The 21,074-nt window shown below is 40.1% G+C and overlaps 1 long non-coding RNA gene across 5 annotated transcripts; it reads right to left on the reverse strand.

Annotated features, from left to right (window-relative positions):
* Positions 1–861: 861 nt before the first annotated feature.
* LOC126407444 (uncharacterized) lies at positions 862–20,232 on the reverse strand. Of its 5 annotated transcripts, none has more exons than XR_007571783.1 (4): positions 20,052–20,232; positions 17,994–19,957; positions 17,500–17,766; positions 862–8,725 (listed from the first exon to the last, which is right to left on the reverse strand). It is a non-coding gene; the product is annotated as an uncharacterized LOC126407444 (long non-coding RNA). The 5 variants fall into 5 exon arrangements; XR_007571784.1 differs by lacking the exon at positions 862–8,725 and having other exon boundaries at positions 10,409–17,766; positions 17,994–18,143; positions 19,730–19,957; XR_007571782.1 differs by lacking the exon at positions 862–8,725 and having other exon boundaries at positions 10,409–17,766; positions 17,994–18,143; positions 18,865–19,957.
* Positions 20,233–21,074: the final 842 nt, after the last annotated feature.

Raw genomic sequence — 21,074 nt, forward strand, 5'->3', positions numbered from 1 at the left:
ATTTGACAATATTATATTTTTAAATGAATCTGTTAGAATGTTATAGCAGTGGGATGACCCAGCAGCAATAGCAGGCCACCAGTGTTAATTTACTGAAGAGGAACTCATTTTCAGTGGTGTGTGCTGCACTGTTTCCACTGCCTCTGCCAGACTGGATATTTTACTTACACAAATATTTCTTGAGGGCAGAGCCTCTCTGAGGAGATTCTTTCTTATTTGTTAAACAAACTTTAACACAGCCTGAGGACCTCAGCTTTCATTTAGCTAAAAACCATTAAACGAAAGCCCAGTGTAAAAACCAATAGGAAGAGAGGGGAAATGTGTGTATGAATGATGAATGAATGAATGAATGAATGAACCTTTATTTATCCTCGTAGGGAGATTCAGGTGTCCAAAAAACAGCAACAGTAAACGTTAATAACGATTAATAGATAGATAAAGTTAAATAGTAAATAAATAAGTAAATAGATAAAAGGACAATCGAGAGGAGTGAGACCAGATATTAAAATACTAATACTAAAAAGCCAAGTCCGTGTAAGAAAAGTGCCCTGTGCATAGGTCAGTGTGCCAAGTCCATGTGCAGGGTTCGTGGTTAAAGGTGCAGGTGCAGAGTGCAGTTCTCCCAGCAGGTAGTCATGGAGCGTCCGTGGGTTTCCTAGCCCAGCCGCTTCGTCCTGCATGGTTTCGCCAACCCCACCTGGTCGTGTAGCCGGATGGCAACTGGCACAAATGACTGGCCGAAGCATTTGGTGGACTGCTCCGGTGCCACAAGTCTCTGGCTGAACACACTCCTCATACCCTTTAATTCATGGTGTAGAGGGTGGTCGGTGTTGTCCAGAATGGTGCTCAGCCTCCTTCATGGTGTAGAGGGTGGTCGGTGTTGTCCAGAATGGTGCTCAGCCTCCTCCTCATCCTTGACTCAGCCACTGTCTCCAGACTGTCTAGGCTGGCTCCTACCACAGAGCGCGCTTTTTTGATCAGCCTGTTCAGTCTGTCCACGTCTCTCGTGCTGATGTTTGCCCCCCAACATGCCACACCAAGACACCAAGACACCAAGGATGAAGACAGTGCTAGCAACCACTACTCCTGTATTTGTAGAGCTACATTTATACTCTGCAGTTTTTACTCTTGGAGCCTGCAGCCTGTCACACAAACAAGGAAAGCCTCACACACCAATCTTTCATTTTGAGTCAGGTAAACTCTGTCCATTCTTTTTATGAAGTTAATTTCTTAACCTAGGTTCGGGAGCAGGGCCTTGCCTCTCTTCCTTCCACAAGGGCAAAACATAGCAAATGACACAGATGACAGAGCTGGCAGCAGCTCCAGCAATAGTTGGCAGCCTTTCTCTCATACAGCTCCCGGCTATCCACCATGGCGTACTCGCTGCATGCCCTCCTCTTCAATGTGGCCGTCTCCACATCCACAAGCGGAGCCCTACATCATAGAATGGACCGTTGCCTGCCTTCAATGCCTCAGTTTTTAACCGTCTATCACCCTATGCACCCCTACCTCCTATCATCGCTAAGCCCGCAGAAATACGTCCTGCAATTAATGTTTTCATGCCAAAGGGAGTCGACAAACGGGTAGGCCAATCCTCTACCAGAGAGGCAGGATGGTGTGCAATAACTTCAACCACCTGGGGTTTTCTCTTTCTAACTACTGCCTTCTGCACATCTGCTCCTTCTGTGGAGGTACTCATGCTCATGCCTAGCACAGCTTCTTGGCACACCTGTTAAGCTAAATGTCCTTGCCATTGCTCTATGACACCACCCAGAAAAACACTTTGTTATCTTTCTCATCAATGGCTTCACATACAGTTTCCATCCAGGTCTGGAACTACTTCCCAGCACTTCCCATGTCTGCCACAACCTGCAGTTTGCCCTCTCAGAACCTCACACTGTAGATACCTTATTAGCCAATGAAGTCAAAGATGGATTCATGATAGGCCCATTCATCAGTCCTCCTTTCCTAGTGTTTTGCATCAGCCCAATAGGCGTTGCTATCCGAAAATACTCCAGGAAAAAGAGACTAATAACAGACCTTTCTTCCCCACACGGCTCACACATTCCAAGCATCAACAGCATCATCCCCAATCCAGATTTCTTCATGCAATAGGCAACAATGGACTATGCCATTACCCTCATCTGTTTGGCAGGCCATGGCACCTGACTGTCTAAATCAGACATCACAAGCACATTCAAAGTCTTGCCAATTCATCCAGACTTCTGGCGGGTTTTTTTTAGGCTTTGCTGGAAGGGAACTTAATACTTTTCTGTGCATCTCACCTTTGGCTGCAGCATGTTAAATGCATTGTCTGTTTTCAAATTACACTTCTATTTTCACAGGAAATGTACAGTTTGCACAGTCTCTTTCAAAATAAATGCACCACATCGGTACAATACAGTGAAATGACGTTTCTTTCCTTCAACAACAAACACACGTGGTTACATTTAACCTACACATGCAGGTAGTTGGGTTTAGGCAACAGAAGCACTAGGTTGGGTTTCGGAAAAAAAGAAGAGAGTTTGGCTTTACAATTTTACGGTAAATGAACACTGGCCTTCTGGGTTGAAGTTGGTGGTTGTAGGACCCATCCACCACCCCTCCCAACCGCCCTACTTGAACTTCCACCGCCTTAACTTTAGCTGTTGTGTTTCCCCCTGACAACTTTGGAGTGAGACTGGGTTGATGAGCATTGTAATACACGGTGGAGTTATTAGAAATCATATTTTATGGTGCAATAATAACTTTTATTGATACATAATGGCAGACACCTGCGTGTTATGCCTCACTCTCTCCCTTTCTTTCTTTCATCCATCCATCTATCCATCCATCCATTTTCATCCGCTTATCCGAGGCCGGGTCGCGTCAATGTAGCGAGTGTGACAGTTGGTTAATTAACGGCTGTATTTGTATTTACAACACCTGCGAGCGGAGTGATTTTACTGTTACATGTCCGAGTGCTCTATATCAGCACTCATGGAATGCCTCTCCTCCAATCAAATTACTCGGTCGGAACTAACTGTTGTATAATTAAGTTTAGTATTAGGACTGTAGATTTATGGCTAATAACTGTATAACAGAGAACGTAGAGTTTACTATAATTATCAGACATTATTGATTACGCAGACATATGTGCAGATTACAAGAAAAAAAAGACATGACACTAATACTGATGGGTGAGGGGTTGGGCTAGGGAGGGAGGGTGCCGATAGATGGGTGTTCTTGAATGGATTAATGCTGTAATGTACATGTGGAATCCAATAGATTGACCTACTGACCCGGGAAAGACTACAAGATAAAACTGCACAACATTTAGTCTGTGCATAGTAAGTCATGTGGCATAGGTATCTATACATTACATATTCTTCCAACAGCTACTAGATGAGAAGTAGCCCGCCTTTTCTTTCCCTTCTCACAATCCAGATACAAAAGTGGACTGAAAATACTGCTAAATATTCAATAGAGGGGCATGTTCAATCAAAATGAATGTGTCATATTTTTTCTTTTCTGTCTTTGATTGAATATATGTATTATAATGTAGGCGCAAACACTTCCAGTCCCCTCTCTTTCAGCTCTGCTAAATTTGTGATACATTTAGGCTCATATGTCTATTTTGCAAGTGATGGTAGTGCTATATGTGTTTGGCTTTGGACAGTGGTGGCGTATATAGTTGAGTCATTCAACTCCAGCCTGTTCTCATTTCAAAGTTGTCAAATACCACCACTTCATCAGTAATTTCAGCATCAGACACCAACGCCAAAAGCCACCTTGGGTGATATGATATGCTGCCGGATGGCGTCAGTTCGTAACGCAGCTGGACAGAATCTTTCATGGTGTTATGATACGCCGCCAGTCAAACAAAAGCATAATGTTTTTTGATAAACCTAACCGCATGCTTTTGTTGAAATCCTGGCATTGGTTGCAGCATTAACGTCAACAGTAGACACAGGAGGATACCTAGAGAATAATATGTAGATATGAAAGTCCACTGACATCATGGAAACTTGGCGTGAGAATGTGTTGTAAACTCTCCTTGTGCTGACTTCTGCTAGCTAACTGTTTGATAGCCAGGTCGAGGTTTTTACATGTAAACATCAGAGTAAGATGGAGTGGAATGGGCACCAGCTGAACTAGAATCCTGCTAGCCATTGTACAGGTGTTGGGAAATAAAATGGACGACGTCTGTGCCACATCAGTTTCCAGCAGGATATCAGTAACTGTAATATCCTTTGATTCACCCAAACTTGGCTAAATACTGGACAGCGCAATTCAACCAGGGGACTCTTTTTCTACACGCCAATCTGACAGAGCATAAGACTCTGGGAGAAAAGGAGAGGATGTGTGTGCTTTATGGTGAATAAAGACTGGTGTGACAGTGAGAATGTGAGATGCTGTCCTGTTTCTGCTGTGGCTTACTGCTGTGTTGGGGAGAGGCAACTATCAATCAATCAGTTAATCAATTTCCTGGGCGCCTCCCACTGGAGGTGTTCCAGGCACGTCCCACTGGTAGGAGGCCCCAGGGCAGACCAAGAAAACGCTGGAGGGATTACATATCTTGTCTGGCCTGGGAACACCTTGGGGTCCCCCAGGAGGAGCTGGAAAGTGTTGCCGGGGAGAGTCTGGGGTGCTTTGCTTGGCCTGCTGCCCCCCACGTCCCGGCCCCGGATAAGCGGATGAAAATGGATGGATGGGACAATATTCATATAGATAGATAGTTTATTTCGAACAAGTAAACAACAAAATTATCATACACTAATGGACAGACATAAAGAAAAATAATAATAAAAATTAAAAAATAACAAGGTAAACATAAACTGAAAACTATAAATCCTGTTTACATATCCGAAAAAGAGTGGGAGGAAGTATAAACTTATTTTATCCCACCCCTTTTTAATAAATTAATAACACTTAAATATTTATAATAATATATTCCTCCTATCAGTATAATAATAGCAATAATAATAAATTCTATTTGTCATTTTTCAATTACCTTAGTTCTATATCTAACAAGACATAAATCTATTACGAAAATATTTTTCCTAATAAAATATTATATTATTCTTTATATTATTATAAATATATAACATACACACACATACTGAAGATAACACAGAATACAATAAATATATATAAACATATATACATAGATACACATACACACACATACTGAAGATAACAAAGATACATAAATAACAAAAAATAAATATGTATATAATGACAGTAGAAGTATGACTAATGATAACAGCAGCAGTAGGAGGCCAGCCCTAACTATAAGCTTTATCAATAAGGAAAGTCTTAAGTCTAGTCTAGTCCTAAATGTGGAGACGGTGTCTGCCTCCCGGACCAAAACAGGAAGATGATTCCACAGGAGAGGAGCCTGATAGCTAAGGGCTCTGGCTCCTGATCTACTTTTGGAGACTTTATGGACCATGAGTAACACTGCATTCTCAGAGAGCTTTGCTCTAATGTGATAATATGGGGGAGCGTATCTATGTTCCCTGGAAACATAGGGATGACATATGGTACTATGAGCTCTCTAAGATATGACGGAGCCTGACCATTTAAAGCTTTGTAAGTTAGGAGTAGGAGTCTAAATTCAATTCTAGATTTTACAGGGAGCCAGTGCAGAGAAGCTAAAACAGGAGAAATATGATCTCATTTCTTAGTTCCTGTTAGTACACGTGCTGCTGCATTCTGGAGAGTTTTTAAAGACTTATTAGAGCTACCTGATAATAGAGAATAACAGTAATCCAGCCCAGAGGTAACAAAAGCGTGGACCATTTTTTCTGCATCTTTTTTCGACAGGATAGGCCTAATTTTCACAATATTATGCAGATGAAAAAACGCAGTCCATGAAGTTTGTTTTAAATGGGATTTAAAAGACAAATCTTGGTCAAATATTATTCTGAGGTTTCTTAAGGTAGTGCTAGAGGCCAGAGCAATGCCATCTAGAGAAACTATGTCATCAGATAAAGAGTCTCTGAGGTGTTTGGGGCCAAGAACAATAACTTCACTTTTGTCTGAATTTTACATAAGGAAATTGGAGCTCATCCAGGTTTTTATGTCTTTAAGGCATTTTTGAAGTTTAGTTAATTGATCCGTTGCTCCTGGCTTTATTGATAAATACAATTGTGTATCATCCGCATAGCAATGGAAATTTACAGAGTGATTTCTAATGATGTTACCTAAGAGAAGCATATATAAAGTGAACAGAATTGGTCCGAGCACAGAACCTTGTGGAACTCCAAAACAAACTTTAGTACGTAGAGATGATTCATCATGAACATGGCCGAACTGAAAACGATCAGATAAATAAGATTCAAACCAGCTTAGTGCAGAACCTTTTAGGCCAATTAAATGTTCCAGTCTCCGTAGCAGAATTTGATGGTCAATTGTGTCAAATGCGGCACTAAGATCTAATAAAACAAGTATAGAGACAAGTCCTTTGTCTGAAACAATCAGAAGATCATTTGTAATTTTAACTAGTGCTGTCTCAGTGCTATGATGCACTCTAAATCCTGACTGATATTCCTCAAATACGTTATTATCATGGAGAAAGTCACACAGCTGGTCTGCGACTACTTTCTCAAGGACCTTTGAAAGAAAGGGAAGATTAGAAATGGGTCTATAGTTGGCTAACACCTCTGGATCCAGGATGGGCTTTTTTAGAAGAGGTTTAATTACAGCTACCTTAAAGGACTGTGGTACATAGCCTGTTAATAAAGATATATTGATCATGTGTAATATGTGAGTGTTAACTAAAGGTAAACTGGACATGTGAAACATGGACAATTATAATCAATCAATCAATCAAATTTATAAAGCCCAATATCACAAATCACAATTTGCCTCACAGGGCTTTACAGCATACGACATCCCTCTGTCCTTATGACCCTCGCAGCGGATAAGGAAAAACTCCCCAAAAAAACCCCTTTATAAGGCCATGTTTACACAAAAACGATCCACTGAAAACAGAAACGTTTCTCATTTTCGTTTTGAAAAAGGTTCCGTGTTTAGACAACAATATTTTGATAACAATCGTCATGCACACGGATCCGCAAAAATGACCAAAAATGCTGCAGTATACATGCCAGTAGTTATGAGGTGGAGTTGCTACAGTAAATCTACACTATGATGGGGAAGCGTTGATAAATTGAATAGGGTGAGCAGCACAAGCAGAGCTCTGGAGTCCGCCATTGTTGTTGTGATGGTCGACTTTCTCGCGCATGCCTAGAGACTGGAAGCGTAATGCGCATGTGCGAAAAGTCTCCGTTTTCAGAGGAACTGCATACTGCAAGTTTACATGACAATGGAGATGGTGCCGTTTCAAAAAAATTGCACTCTGGAACCCGTTTTCAAAACGTTGCGTTTTCAGGCCCCCAAAACACCGCTGTCGTGTAAACGATCGGACAAAACACAACTAAAGTTTACCGTTTTCAGTTGAAATCATTGTTGTATAAACGAGACCTAAAGCAGCAGCCAACAATGTAAGAAGATGAGAAAACGATTAAATTACAGTGCACAAGTTAAAGGAGCCAATGGGATCACATTTTACTGGAGTTGTGCCATGTATAATTCCCTGTGACAAATTAAATTAAATTGAATTGTTTAAATACAGTAGCTGTTTATTGACACTTACCTGCACAGAACAGTAATGGTAGAGGCGACTCAGTGGCTTCTGACTGTATTTATTTTTTCTTTAACATTTATAGTGATAGAACTATAATTCTAAAACCACATTAATCACCTGCAGAGACGGGTATTTTGATAATTACACCTAACAATTATGAAATTGTTGGACATTACTAACATATAATGATTACTAACCATGCTAAGTGTGGCTCTAATGGTGGCAGTGTCAGTCTGTTGGTCCACCACTGTGTCCAGACTGAAATATCTGAACAACTTTTGGATGGATTGCTATGTATACATACTGTACATTCAGGGTCCCCAGAGGATGAATTACTGGCCCTGGTGATCCTCTGACATTTCCTCTAGTGCAACCGGTATATTTACATTTTTGATTGCTAGTGAAATTTCTTGACAACTGTTGAACGGATTGCCACAAAATTTGGTACACATACTCAAATTGCCAAGGTAACTAATCAGTGAAGATACTGAGATATGAATTATACTTAAAGTCTATACCTCTTGAAACAGTGTGGGATGAGGTCACACTCCTCTGCAGCAGCCTGTGATTTAAGCTGATAAGCCTGGCTTATTTTTACATGAAACCCTGGCCTGATGCAGCTTTAAGGAAGATGAGCTGACAGCTCATGGTAGTCATTACTGGTAATCATCTGTAGTTGAACCCGCCAGCGAGTTATAATGGCTGTGTGTGTCAGATGGAATCTTTAGTGTGCCCATTACATATTAATGTGTACTGATGGTGTAAGGATGTGTAAAGGTGAAACCGTCAGGCTATCATCGTGGTACCATTCTGCCTTGGAGACAAAACAGGATGGACTTCCTGGCAATAAGTATGAGGATGCAATTTAAGTGGTCAGTAAAGCATCAGCCCACAACATTTAGTGATCATGCAGTTAAACAGGTGCTCTCTGTATGTGTGACCCTTGTGAGATGTCTTCTGTCTAAAATGACTCTTCGGGAGCTGGTCAGGCTTGTGGTAACAGCAGGTTTATTCCACATCTGCATTCATTACAAAGGACAATGAAGCAGAGTAGAATCGTCATCTCATGTGGCCAACCAGCGCATGCTCTGTCTGGAAAGACGGCATCGTGTTAACTATTACTAGCTACACAGTGGAGCTTTTTACCAATGATAAAACACATGAAAAACGTATAGTCAACTTAATAAAAACATGGCGAAATTATTCTAGCACACACAATATCTGACCAAGTGAAGCCAGCTGAACTTTTATATAGTTATCAAGTTAGTTAACATTGTTTTGCCCATGGACATTCACAGACAAGTTACCTCATCATAAATCCTCCGTTGCTTTGAGGATTACCCATAATCCTTTGCTATTAGTACTCATGCAGGTAAAACTTGATGACAGCAGGTGGCGTAGTTGTCCTATTAAGCTGGATTTAACCTGAACCTTTTTAACTATGCACAATCAGATATGAGCTGATAATCATTTCAAACATTTTAAATCCACTGCTTTGGCTTTTAGTCTCAGTTCCAACATATTCTCACTCCCAGCTCATCACATTTCACTGCTTGGTCAATGGACTTTTGACGTCTACATATGACATGCTAGGTATCCTGAGCACGCCTGTTGTTGACGTTCTAGAGTGTGTCCGTTTACACCTGTTTCATGCATTGGGTCTTAAAAATTCACTTCAATTTTTTTTTTTAAGAGAAAATGTACAATTTCTGCTCAAGTCTTTTTCCAATAAAGTAGTAACATCAGTAAAAGACCTTGTATTCACATTTATTTCCTTGTGCAACAAAAGCACATGGTCATGTTTAAGCAACAAACACACAGGGTTAAGCTCAAGGACCAAGCAGGTGGTTAGTTTTAGGCGACAAAAGCATGTTGTTAGGTTTAGGCAAGAAAAGTACATGGTTAGGTTTTAGGCAACAAACACATGCGGTTAAGTTTAGGCAACAAAAGCACATGATTAAGTTCAAGGGCCAAACTTATGGTTAGGTTCAGGCAACAAAAGCACAAGGTTAGGGACAAGGACCAAACACGTGGTTAGTTTTAGGCAACCAAAGTATGTGGTTAGGTTATAGCAACAAAAGGCGGAAATCCCGGGGGGGACAGGGGTGACATGACTCCCCCTTCAATAAAGCTGTACCCCCCTAGAATAATTTGAGACACAATTAATAATTTTTGAACAATGCAGTGGTATTTATTAAAAGCACAATGTAAGCGGTGCTCATTATAAAAGCGCAATAATGTGCTATTTAAATCTTAAAAGATTTAGTCCCCCCCTCCCATTCCTAGTAGTGGTATATCCCACACTCTTTCCAACGGGCGGGGCTAGCAGCTGTTAGTACTTGGCAGCAGTTGCAGCATGTGGCTGGACCCCACTGCCCACATCGCGCGGGGTAAGATGTTCACTCACGCAGATACAGTTTAACTTACACAAGTTACAACACATCCCATTTACTGTTACAACAAGCCCCAGGCCCAGGCTGATAATATAAACTGTCTGCAACATTTCTCCTGCATTGTTCAAAAGCCAGAGTTTAGTGATAGCCAGAGAGGACAGGAGAGAAAGAAGAGGGAGAGGACAGGACAAGAGCAGTCAGTGACGGAGCGGCTCGTAGTTAATATCTGTAGGCTGTCACCTGTCAGTGAGACAAATGATGACAGACGTGCAGTTTAACTGACAAGGAGCGGCCATTACGTGCGATTATTACACACGGTTTTGAGGTGCGCAGCGGCAGATCTCACAGCACACTGTTTATAAACCATTCACCAGTTATCTCACAGCACACTGTTTATAAACCATTCACCAGTTTAATTGCAGGAAATGTTTATCTCACTGCTCGTAAAAAAACGAAAAAAACAAACAAAACGGTTTGCTCCTGCAGCCAGCCAGAAACGGATCCATTCCACACACCTGAGCCAGATGAAAAAGAGGGAGAGAAGGAGAGAGATCGAGTTTCTGTCTTTGATGAATGAAGCCTTATTGTTTTGCTGCTATTAAACAGTGAGAGACATGTTTTCTCCGTTTACTTAATAGCATAAATATTCACACTACTGCGCACGGGGAGACAGAGATCTGCTCTGCTCCAGACACACTCAGCACCTTGGACAGCACGGTGCACCTGACTGTTGTCGATGTGTACATGTTAATTAACATGTTAATTAACTGACACACAGCTGGCACAGCTGTGTGTCAGTTGTAACTAATATATCCGCCGGAAAAAATATGTTTTTCACGGACTGGTTATTGAGTTTGTTTACATGGCGGTGGAAGCTATGAACGAGCTAACCCTCGTCTGCTGAGTTTTAAAAATGCCGGCTATTTTGTTGCTTTCTGTTGACGTCACATTCCACCTTGAGTATATCCAATCAGCACCAAGTAATCCTCAAGCCCCAGCCAGGAGTTTCTCGGGGCTGTTCTGAGTACCTACTCCGAGGCAGGGACTTGTTTAGCCCCTGTAAAAGTTCCGGAACTCTGTCCCTCGGGGGTGGTTCCTGCGGTGGAGACACGCACCAACTGCCCCAGCCCCGTAAATTTACCCCGAAGTTCCTGCGGTGGAAACGGGCCTATTAGTAGTAGTAGTAGTATATCATGGTATAATGTTAACCATGGTTACATATTTGTTTAGCATGCTAACATTTGCTTATTACCACTAAACACAATGTGCAGCAGAGGTTTTAATGTGAATTATTGGTAGATTTTGGGTATTGGGTAAATTGCAATTTTGACATTGATGATGACGCTGATTGAAAAGTCAGATAATGACCAAAATTATTACAGTTCAACCTAATGAGAATATGAATATTGGTAGCAAATTTCCGACTCTGTTTCCTAGAAATTACCTTTGTCTGTTACTAAAATGCCTTCCTGTGGCAACGTAGTCACTGCCGGGATTATGCTCAGAGAAGTTTCTTTGAGGTAACGAAACACAACATATAAGTACTATGTATGTTTCCACAGGATGGGGCTAGGGAATGTACGGGGTAATGGACTTTGACACCAGAACTTTGGGTTCACATCCAGCCTTCTGTCTTTGGTTTAGGCAACAAAAGCACTTCAGTTAGGGTTAGGGAAATATTGTGATTTCAGTTGAATATCATAAAAGCTAATAAAAAATTCTGTAGTCACAACAACTGGATACTGCATTGCAAGATTGCCTAGTTTGGTAACTGAAATACATTTTAAGTGAACTTTTTGCTGATTCATTTACTTTCAGCATTTTTGCAACTTGCCAGATAAGTAATTCCTCAACATTCCTTCATTGTGTTAAGAGAAAATGTGATTTGCTTAACATTACATTTCCCTCACAACCTATTTTCCGTTTCAAACAATATAAACTTAATTTCTAGGAGACAGGGCTGCAAAGTTCATGGCATTCCATCCAGTAGTTGTTGAGGCATTTCGCTCAAAAGCACAAATGCCAACCCTGGATATATAAAGAGACCTGGATAGTTGACCCCATTCCTTCCTATGTAAGTTGGTCAGTGGTGCATGAAGCCAAAAAAGCTCTATTCCAAAGGTCTATTTTTATGAAATTACTTGGATGCCCATAGAGCAGGGGCACTAGAGACTTAAAGCAGCCGAGCACGGCCGAGTACAGCCGAGCAACTGACCCCCAGTTTAGCGCTCCTGTAACTTCAATTTTAATGGTGTGCCTCCTCTAGACTTTTGAAAAGTTATTGCACCAAATAGGTCAAATCCCCATAGTGAAACAAATCATTGCACAGGGGTTGTGACACAAAAAAATGTAAAGACAACATATATAAAGATCCGCACACCAAGTAAAGCTCACGTCAAAATGCGATTTATTGTAGAAGTGATGTTTCGAGCCCTCAGGCTCTTCTTCAGACTAAAAAATGTGAGCAAAGGTGCCCTCTTAAATACCCACAATTCCCAAATAAAAATTAGTTGACTCCACAAGTGGAGTACTAACTAACTTGGGCATCTGTGTATAAATAGTGTAATTTTTCTATCTGTGTATGTTTCTGGATGTATTTCCCAAAATAAGTCTGTGGGGTAGAGACTTTTTGGGCCTCATGGCAGCACTTGACGGACCCAGTTGTTGTACTTCCACTTTTGGCCACGATGTAAAATCGGCTTCAAAATCCAGTGCTGTTCATGGGGGGCTTTATGCTAACTCATGATGATGGCTCTACAGTATACACTGGGCCATTGGGAGAGGATGAAACAGTGGGCAAGTATTACTGGGACTGCTCTCGACTGGTTTTCTTCATTTATATCCAATAGGAAACTTTTTGTCTCCTTTGGGGAATTTTCCTCAAGAATTGCTCAGTCAAAACATGGAATACCACAAGGATCAGTACTGGGGCCTGTTCTATTCACTCTGTACATGCTACCCCTGGATCAGATAATACGTCATCACAACATCTCTTTCCATAACTATGCGGATGATACACAGCTCTACCTGTCTTTTAAACCCTCTAACACCAGTACATTAGCTTATCTTCATAGTTGCCTGTATGACATCAAAAGCTGGATGTCCTGAAACGTATTAAAATTTCGCTCTGAAAAGACAGAAGTTCTCATCATTGGCCCTGAACATAACTCAAACCAAATTCAGCCACTCATCAGCCCCCTCACTCTGAGCATAAAATCAAGTGTAAAAAAAAATCTGGGTGTTATTCTGGACAGTCATTTGAGCGTGGCGCAACATGTAAAAAACAAAGTCCAGTCTTGTTTTTACCAGCTGAGGAACATCTCCAAATGTAGGTCATTTCTGTCCTTCAATAACACAGAGAAAGTCATACATGCTCTTATATCCTCCCGCCTTGATTATTGTTATGCCTCGTTCACCTGCCTAAACAATCGATCTATACATCAGCTCCAAATCATTCAAAATTCAGCAGCTAGACTTTTGACTAAAACAAAACAGTCCTCACACATCACACCATGGCAATCCAAAAAAGCTGAAATCCCTGGGTCAAAATCTAATATCTATACCTTTATATTTCAGTTAATATTTTGCCTACATGGTGCATATCATGTAATCATATAATCACACACTAACTAATAACAAAAAATAGTTACAGAAGGGGCGTTTTGCAGCATAGAAATATTGGTTGGTTTCCTGTGCTCCTGCAAAAAGTGTTAGGGGAGTAGGGGAGTATGGGTTCAACAGGGACCACAGCTATTTTTTTGCCTTGTGGCCCATTAGTGGGTTTATTCTGCCCTGTGGCGATGTTACACAGATGGCATAAAGCAGTCCCTCCAGAAAATCGCGATCGCAATAATTAATGCAAATTCAATGAAAGTCCGCAATATTTGCGGGGGCTTGCAATTTTTCAAAAGTCCCGTGATTTTTCCACGTTTTTCCGCATTTTCCGGCCGACTGGAAGTTGTCGCGCATGCAACGTCATTTGAAACGTCATCAGACGCGTCATCAAATGCGCTAATGGCATTGCAGTATGGAGAAACGCTCTGTATTGACATAAGAATTTGCACTGTTTAAATGCATACAATATGTGTTGAATGTATTAAAATGTTATGTTTACAGAAGATGTAGCTTACATGTTGTTTTACAGTCACATTGTCTGGTTTGAGAGCTACAATATTCACTCAGGATTTTTTGCAACATTATTGGAGTCCATGTTTTGAAACTAATTAAATAAAACTAAAGAATATAAAAAACATTTGCAGCTATTTTTGTAATATTCAGTATGATTATTATAGCAAGTGATTACATGACTTATTTTTTCGGAGGCAGTAATTTAAAAAAACAAAAATCACATTTTTTTTCTCCTTTTGTCATTAGCCGCAATTTTTGTCATCACATAAAAATGCCACATTTTACAATTTTTGACAAAATTGGCCGCAAATTCAAAGTTTTTTTGCCGCGAGATCCTGGAGGGACTGATAAAAAAAAAAAAAAAACAGGTGCAACAGATCAATCTGATCTGAATCACAATTAGCTGAATCTCTAAGCAATGATTCAGTTTAGGACTCAGCCATAAATCACCTGTAAAAAAAAAGCTGAGCTTAGATTGTTTGTTGTATTTCTTCTCATTTTATACCTTGTTTCTTTATGACATTTTTGCAGTGACCAAATTGTTCATTTCTATAGACAGGGCCTGAGTAGCACAGTGAGAGGGAGGATCTGAAGATAAAAATTATGACTCTGAAGGTTACCAAAATGTTACAGTGTCCCAGCATATCATTACAGAACATGTAGATCCTGCCCAGCCTATTTTCACAGTACAGAAACATGGAATCAGTCTGACCACATACATGGTAGAGAGCAGACCATCAAGTTTAGTCCTGAGCCAGCCGGCTGCTGTTTGGCCTCTTTAAATCTGCGGGGCAACAGGTCTGTCATTATGTGAGCAGAGCTTTGGGTGTGTCTGAGTGGCAGGCAGCCAGAGACTGGAAACCAGGCCACAGCAGTGCAAACATCTGTTCTCCTGAGTCAGTGTAAGATCACACCGTCCCCTGCTGGGTACATCTGGTACTAACACACACTACGAAGTACACACCAGTTAATACTGTGTGTGTTGTATACTGTAGTATGCTTAATGTGGAAACTACTTAACAGTCTTGATACCTCCAATTTGCTGCCATGTGCGTATTAACATACAATAAAGAACTGTCAGATGTAGTAGGCTGCGTTTTCTATAGTCAAATCAGTGTGGAAATATTACAGCAGGATAAAAAAAAAAAGATTAACATTATCAATTATATTTAAACCTGCAACAAGCTCGGTCAAAACTGAAATGTGAAAAGAAAAGAAATATTTAACACATATGGACTGATTGCCACTTGCTTGGTTTTTTAATAATATTTATTTATGACTAGCGCAGGGCCTGTTCAAAATGGGCCCATTGCTTGACCTGTTGTGTTGCTGCTTGCAACTTTCTCAAGAACGTTGAAAAGTATTCTTTTTCATGTCTCCATCTGCTGGTGGGCCATCACGATAAGAGTATGCATGTATAACATGATGTTAATTCCACTAAAGAAGAGACTTGATGATCACTAAAATAAGGTGGGGGGGAAAAAAGTGGATATATCTATATCATTATCGGTTATCGGTCAAATGCGTTGTTATATATGGGCATATCAGATATCAGCAAAAAATCCAATACTCTGCATCCCAACCTGATCTCACAGAAATACGTGAAATGACCACGACCGCTTAACACTGCATTCCGTGGTGGCAGCACGTAATGGGTTGAAATTACATGCCGGTACCACGGAAACAATGCCAATGTAAAGTCAGTTAGGATCCTTTTTCGTGGTGGACACACGGATTCCCTGATTCAACAACGTCCTGTATACACACAAAAACACTAAAGTGTTCTTGATATTAAAACGGCAAATATATTCCTCTGTTATAATTACCCACCAATAATAATAATAATAATAATAATAATAATAATAATAATAATAATAATAATAATAATAACAACATGATAGTTCGGCTGTACTAGATATTTGATATAGGCCTATTCAAATATTCAGTCCCAAAAAAGCCGTTTCTACAGTACTGGCTAAATTATCTGAAATTAACCATCATCCTTACTTTTTCTTAACATAGTTCATCTAGGTGCAGTGTCATTACTAGTTCGGCTTTACTAGATATTAGATATATTGGGTAGATATATCTTTTTACAACCCTATTTAGAACCCTACTTTGCAAATCAGAAGAACTACAACTATGTTGCTGATATGTATCAAACTGCATGGGAATTGTAGTTTTAAAAAAAATATGTTTTTCCTAGATTTGGAAGTTGTAAATACTGAATTGAGAGTACACTGTGGACTTTAAGGGGATGGTAAACACACTTGTGTCATTAGATTTTAAATATCTAATTTCTAAATGGGTGAAAATTAATTTTATCCATATTTTACCCATATCTGACAGCACCCCCAGTTGTTGACTACACTCACATGATAGTTGAGGTCAAGAGCTCTCTATAACAGTTGGTCCCATGTCTGTACCCCCTTTCGTTGCTGAGTTATAAGCCTGCAAACATGCACTGAGGTCAAGGTTAAAAGGTGATAGGCTGAAAGCAGGAGCCATGTAAAATCTTCATACTGACATATTTTACTCTCCAGGTTGAGACCTTTCTAATGATGTATTTGGTTTAGCTCTATGACAAAGTTTTGATTTTTTCATTTTTTGGACACAAGCCATGCCAGGTATAGTTTCTCCATGTGATAGTGTTTCCTCTCTGGTTCTTCTGTGCTTAGCCTTATTTTTTTCTTCTTATTTATTTATTTATTAGTGGCGTTTGGATTCGGCAGATGGAGCTTGCGGCCTCGTGCCTATGACCGAATCACAGCCATGACGATATACAGTACAACGTCACTCCCTCTCGTGTGATATTGCTTAACTATAACCTGCTCCCATAGACACCCATTATAAACTCAAACTGTCAAAAAAAAGCATAAAACTTGAACTGCTCAAAAACTATAGAAGATATCAAAAATGTGAATGTCAGTGTAATAGCTGAACATCTTGTGACCCGTTTAAAGTTTGAATAAAGTTTCTAGGTGAAAGTATGCTGAAAAGTAGTTACATTTCAAAGAGCAGAAGGTTTTTGAGGATTTGAATCGTCTTTCAATTCATTTGAATGGGAAAAAATAGCAGAAAAAGCTTAATATTTTAAAAAGGATAAAAAAGTTAAATGTCCTGAAAACAGTAAAACACATTTCTGACATTACAGTATTTAGTCTACTCTACAAATGGGCAGTCACAAATTTTAAGACCTTTGTTAAAAAAAAAAAAAAAAAAAAGTAATACTTTGCAGGCAAAAGTTGATACTTTCAAGGCCTTGATTTGAGAATATTAAATTTAATACCTTTTTAATACTTTAAAGATCCTGCAGGTATCTTGTTTTATTTGATTAACTATTACCTCTTGACACACAGCGGTGTGTGTTTCCCTTCCTTTGTTTCCCCGTTGACTGTTTATTCCCCTTCTTCTTCTTCTTCTTACTTGAGATCTTTCTCTTCCTTTTTCACTTCTTATCATCATCAGAACATGTGGAGGGTGAGGAGGTTGATGAGTCAGAGGAGTAGTTGGTAGAGGACGAGGAACTTGCCTCAGAGGACACAGATGACTGGGAAGCTGACCTGGAGTCAGGGGAATGTGAATCATTTGTTGTCCTGGTGGTTTCTGATGCTGTATGAAGAGAACACAAAGAAACACTGTCCATGTCCACTTTACACAGGAAAAACATTAAAGTAAGCCTTTAGGCAGATAGAGAGCTGTATGCCATATGCCATGTTTCACATTTAGCAAGGTGTCCTTAAGGAGAGAAAAAGCACACTTGTATAAAATTACATCATACAGAGGTGTGAATTGGTGAATAACTTTATTTGTTATTTATTTGTAATTATTTGACTTACACTGTGACAGTTTCTCTGGCAAAAAATCTCTGTCCCTGGTTAGCTCCACAATCATCTCTTCCTGAGAAGAAATGTTTTGCTTAGCCAGTTCCAGTTCATGTTTTAGATTTTGAAACATTAGTTTGGCAGTGGAAGCCACTTGAGGGACACCTGCAGTTGGAACAGGAGATAAAAATGGAGGATTATTATTATCAACTTGGATTTTGTCTTAATAGGACCTAGGAGGGTTAGTAACAAAACAAACGCATCAAATTACACGAACACTCTTATACACTAAAGATTTAATAGTAACTTAATTGTCCTACAAGTGGGAAATTTGTCTGGGGCTCTTCACTTGTGTAGCTGTTAACTTTTAGTCAATTGTATCTCTGTGTAGTTAATGGGACATGTGACTGTTTATGTTAGTTAACTAGGGCTGAACAGTATGTCAACTATGATGTTTGATTTAGAATGACTGATGAGTAGGGCTGCCTCCTCCTCCTCCTCCTCCTCTTACTTTATTGTCTTTTTTGGTAGCTTGCCATCTCTTTATAGCCATTTTGTATTTTTATGATAATTTTGTGTGTCTTTGTTGTCTTTTTGCCTTTTCAGGTTATTTGTGTTGTGTTGTGTGCCAAATGAAAATATAGCAATGCCAAAAGAGGCATTCATTCTGACCCATTAGTACATATACAATTTATTACATGATACTAGTAAATTTTTACTATACATAATAAACTCTAATAAACACCTTACCTCTAATAAACGTAGTCTCTGCAGTAGAGTAAATAAACGCCCCCGGCCACTTTTAGAGGATTTATGGTATCTAGCTTAAGTTAGCTAACTTGCTTCTGCCAGCTAACGTTTCTATAGCATTGTATTTCTTACTCACCCAAAGAGTCATCTTCCACCTCAGTATTCTCTCTCTTTTCACCCGCTTTTTTCTAGTGATGTTACGCTCGAGCCAGTTTGCTCGACACAGTGTCGATCTTTTGAAGCGCAAGTGTTCCGAGACGTTTCGATCCCTGCTTCGGCACGCCCACAATCACGTGACTACAGAGAGCGTGGCCTCCTTACAGGCTTTTCCAGGTCTTCCACTTGGATGCAGTTCACAGCCAGCAGATGTCACTCTTCTGACTGTATGAAATGCTTCGAAGCAGTGTGTCATTCTTGAAGCACTTGTGTCAAAGTGGTTCACTGCTTCATGAAGCTTCGATTTCACCATCACTACTTTTTTCCCCACGTCGTGTCTGAACACGAATAGCGGGTGGAGGTTCGGAATTACCGGTGTCCTCCATGGGAGACACCTCTCGTTCCATCCAACAGGTTGCAGCATGTTTCCTGAACACAGCAGCTTCTTCATTTTCTTCTTCGCCACAACACCGCGTCTCTAAGCGGAACTTCTGCCCCCTCCCCCTCGCCTTCAAAATTAAAGATGATACAGGAGAATCTGATACTTCGTAAAGCATACAGTGTCTTACTACGATGAGCTTATTGTCTATGGGCCAACAAACGGAAATTCAAAGGAGGAAGAAGAAAAAAAAGCGCTCTTATGAGTCAATTTCCCGCTGTAAATCAAATTAAAAAACAAAGGGAAATGACTTTCCCAAGATAGCCTTGCTAAAAAAAGTAAGTAAACTTATTTTTGAGGGAACTTCGGTCAGAAAAACATTTAAGCTGATTAAATACCTTCAGAAAAAAATAATAATAATTGAAAAAGCTAAATGCCGCCTATGTCACCAGAGAATGAAGCTTACCAGAAAGGATGGACGGGACTGTTACAGCTGGTAAGAACTCCTTTTTGTTTTGCTTCTTCTGTGACGTGAGGTGCAGAAAGGGAACCCAGGAGCGGAAACGGAGCCGGTTATAACAATGATTTATTTAACAAAGGGCGGGTGAATCCACAAAAAATCAAAATTGCAAGAGTCCTTCAAAAAACACAAAAGACGTCCAGAGAGCGCTGGGCTGTGAGGGCACGGGAGGCACTGGAAAAGACGGAGGAGAGACACGGTTACAAAAACTCATCAAAATGCACAAGAGAAAGTTCACAATGTTACCAAACGGGAGCCAAGCTGATACCACGGAGGTTCTCTGTATACTCTGGCGCCGAGGAGTGTCTCAGCAGGCTTAAAGTAGGCGGCTTGATTGGCAAAGCAGAAACAGGTGAGTCCAATCACTCCTCGACGCAGCAGGGAGGAAGGGTGCCTCCGGAGGGACAAAAGTAAAGTTACCCAAACAACACACACACAACCGGAACAAACTATCAAAATAAAAGCAGCAAATACAAACCACAACATCTTCATTAATTATAAAAAACATAATTTCTCACTATTTCATACCCAATTCTTTGTGTCTGCTGTCGTGCACCTGCAGTGTAGGCCTTTTTAGTAGTTTTTCCACACAACATTTCAGAGCAGTTGGAGAAGTTTAGTCTGTGATTTACTTATTTTTAAAAAATTATTTAACGTTAGTAAAATCAGTGGGTTTGCAATGATGGCACTGTTCAATTTGCAGTTACCATCTTGACAAACAATAAATTGGATACATTATAAATGTCACTACTGAAGGTAAAGAACACAATGACAAACACCTATGCTAATATTCTGTATAATGGTTCAGTAGCTGAATTTGAGAGTCAAAGGGAAGCTAAAGAAGTCATGATTAAAGGCTTTATATTGTAGTAAACGACACCTGAAAATGACAGTATTCCTGCTACAGCTCTTCATCATCCTCAGTAAACTATTAAAAGAACCCACTCTGGGGCGCCAGTGGCATAGTGGGTAGACCATGCACCCCATATACAAGGGGCTTACACTTACAAGGTCCCTGGTGTTGATGCTGCTTCGAGTCCAGCCGGTGTGATTTGCCACATGTAATTCCCCACTCTCTCTCCCCTATTTCCTGTGGCTTTTTGGCTGTGATATGTAATCAAGTCAGAAAAGGCCAAAAATGTATTTAAATAAAGAACCCACTCATCAGCTCTGTTCTAGGCAACCTTTAAAAGGCTGTACAAGCAGCCAACTGAAAAAGTTAAGTGTACTATACACATACAATGTAAAGTATACAGTATAATGTCGACTTTTTGTTTCAATAAAAAAAATC

The sequence above is a fragment of the Epinephelus moara genome, chromosome 20 (genome assembly GCF_006386435.1).
Source record: "Epinephelus moara isolate mb chromosome 20, YSFRI_EMoa_1.0, whole genome shotgun sequence".
Lineage (NCBI taxonomy): Eukaryota > Metazoa > Chordata > Actinopteri > Perciformes > Serranidae > Epinephelus > Epinephelus moara.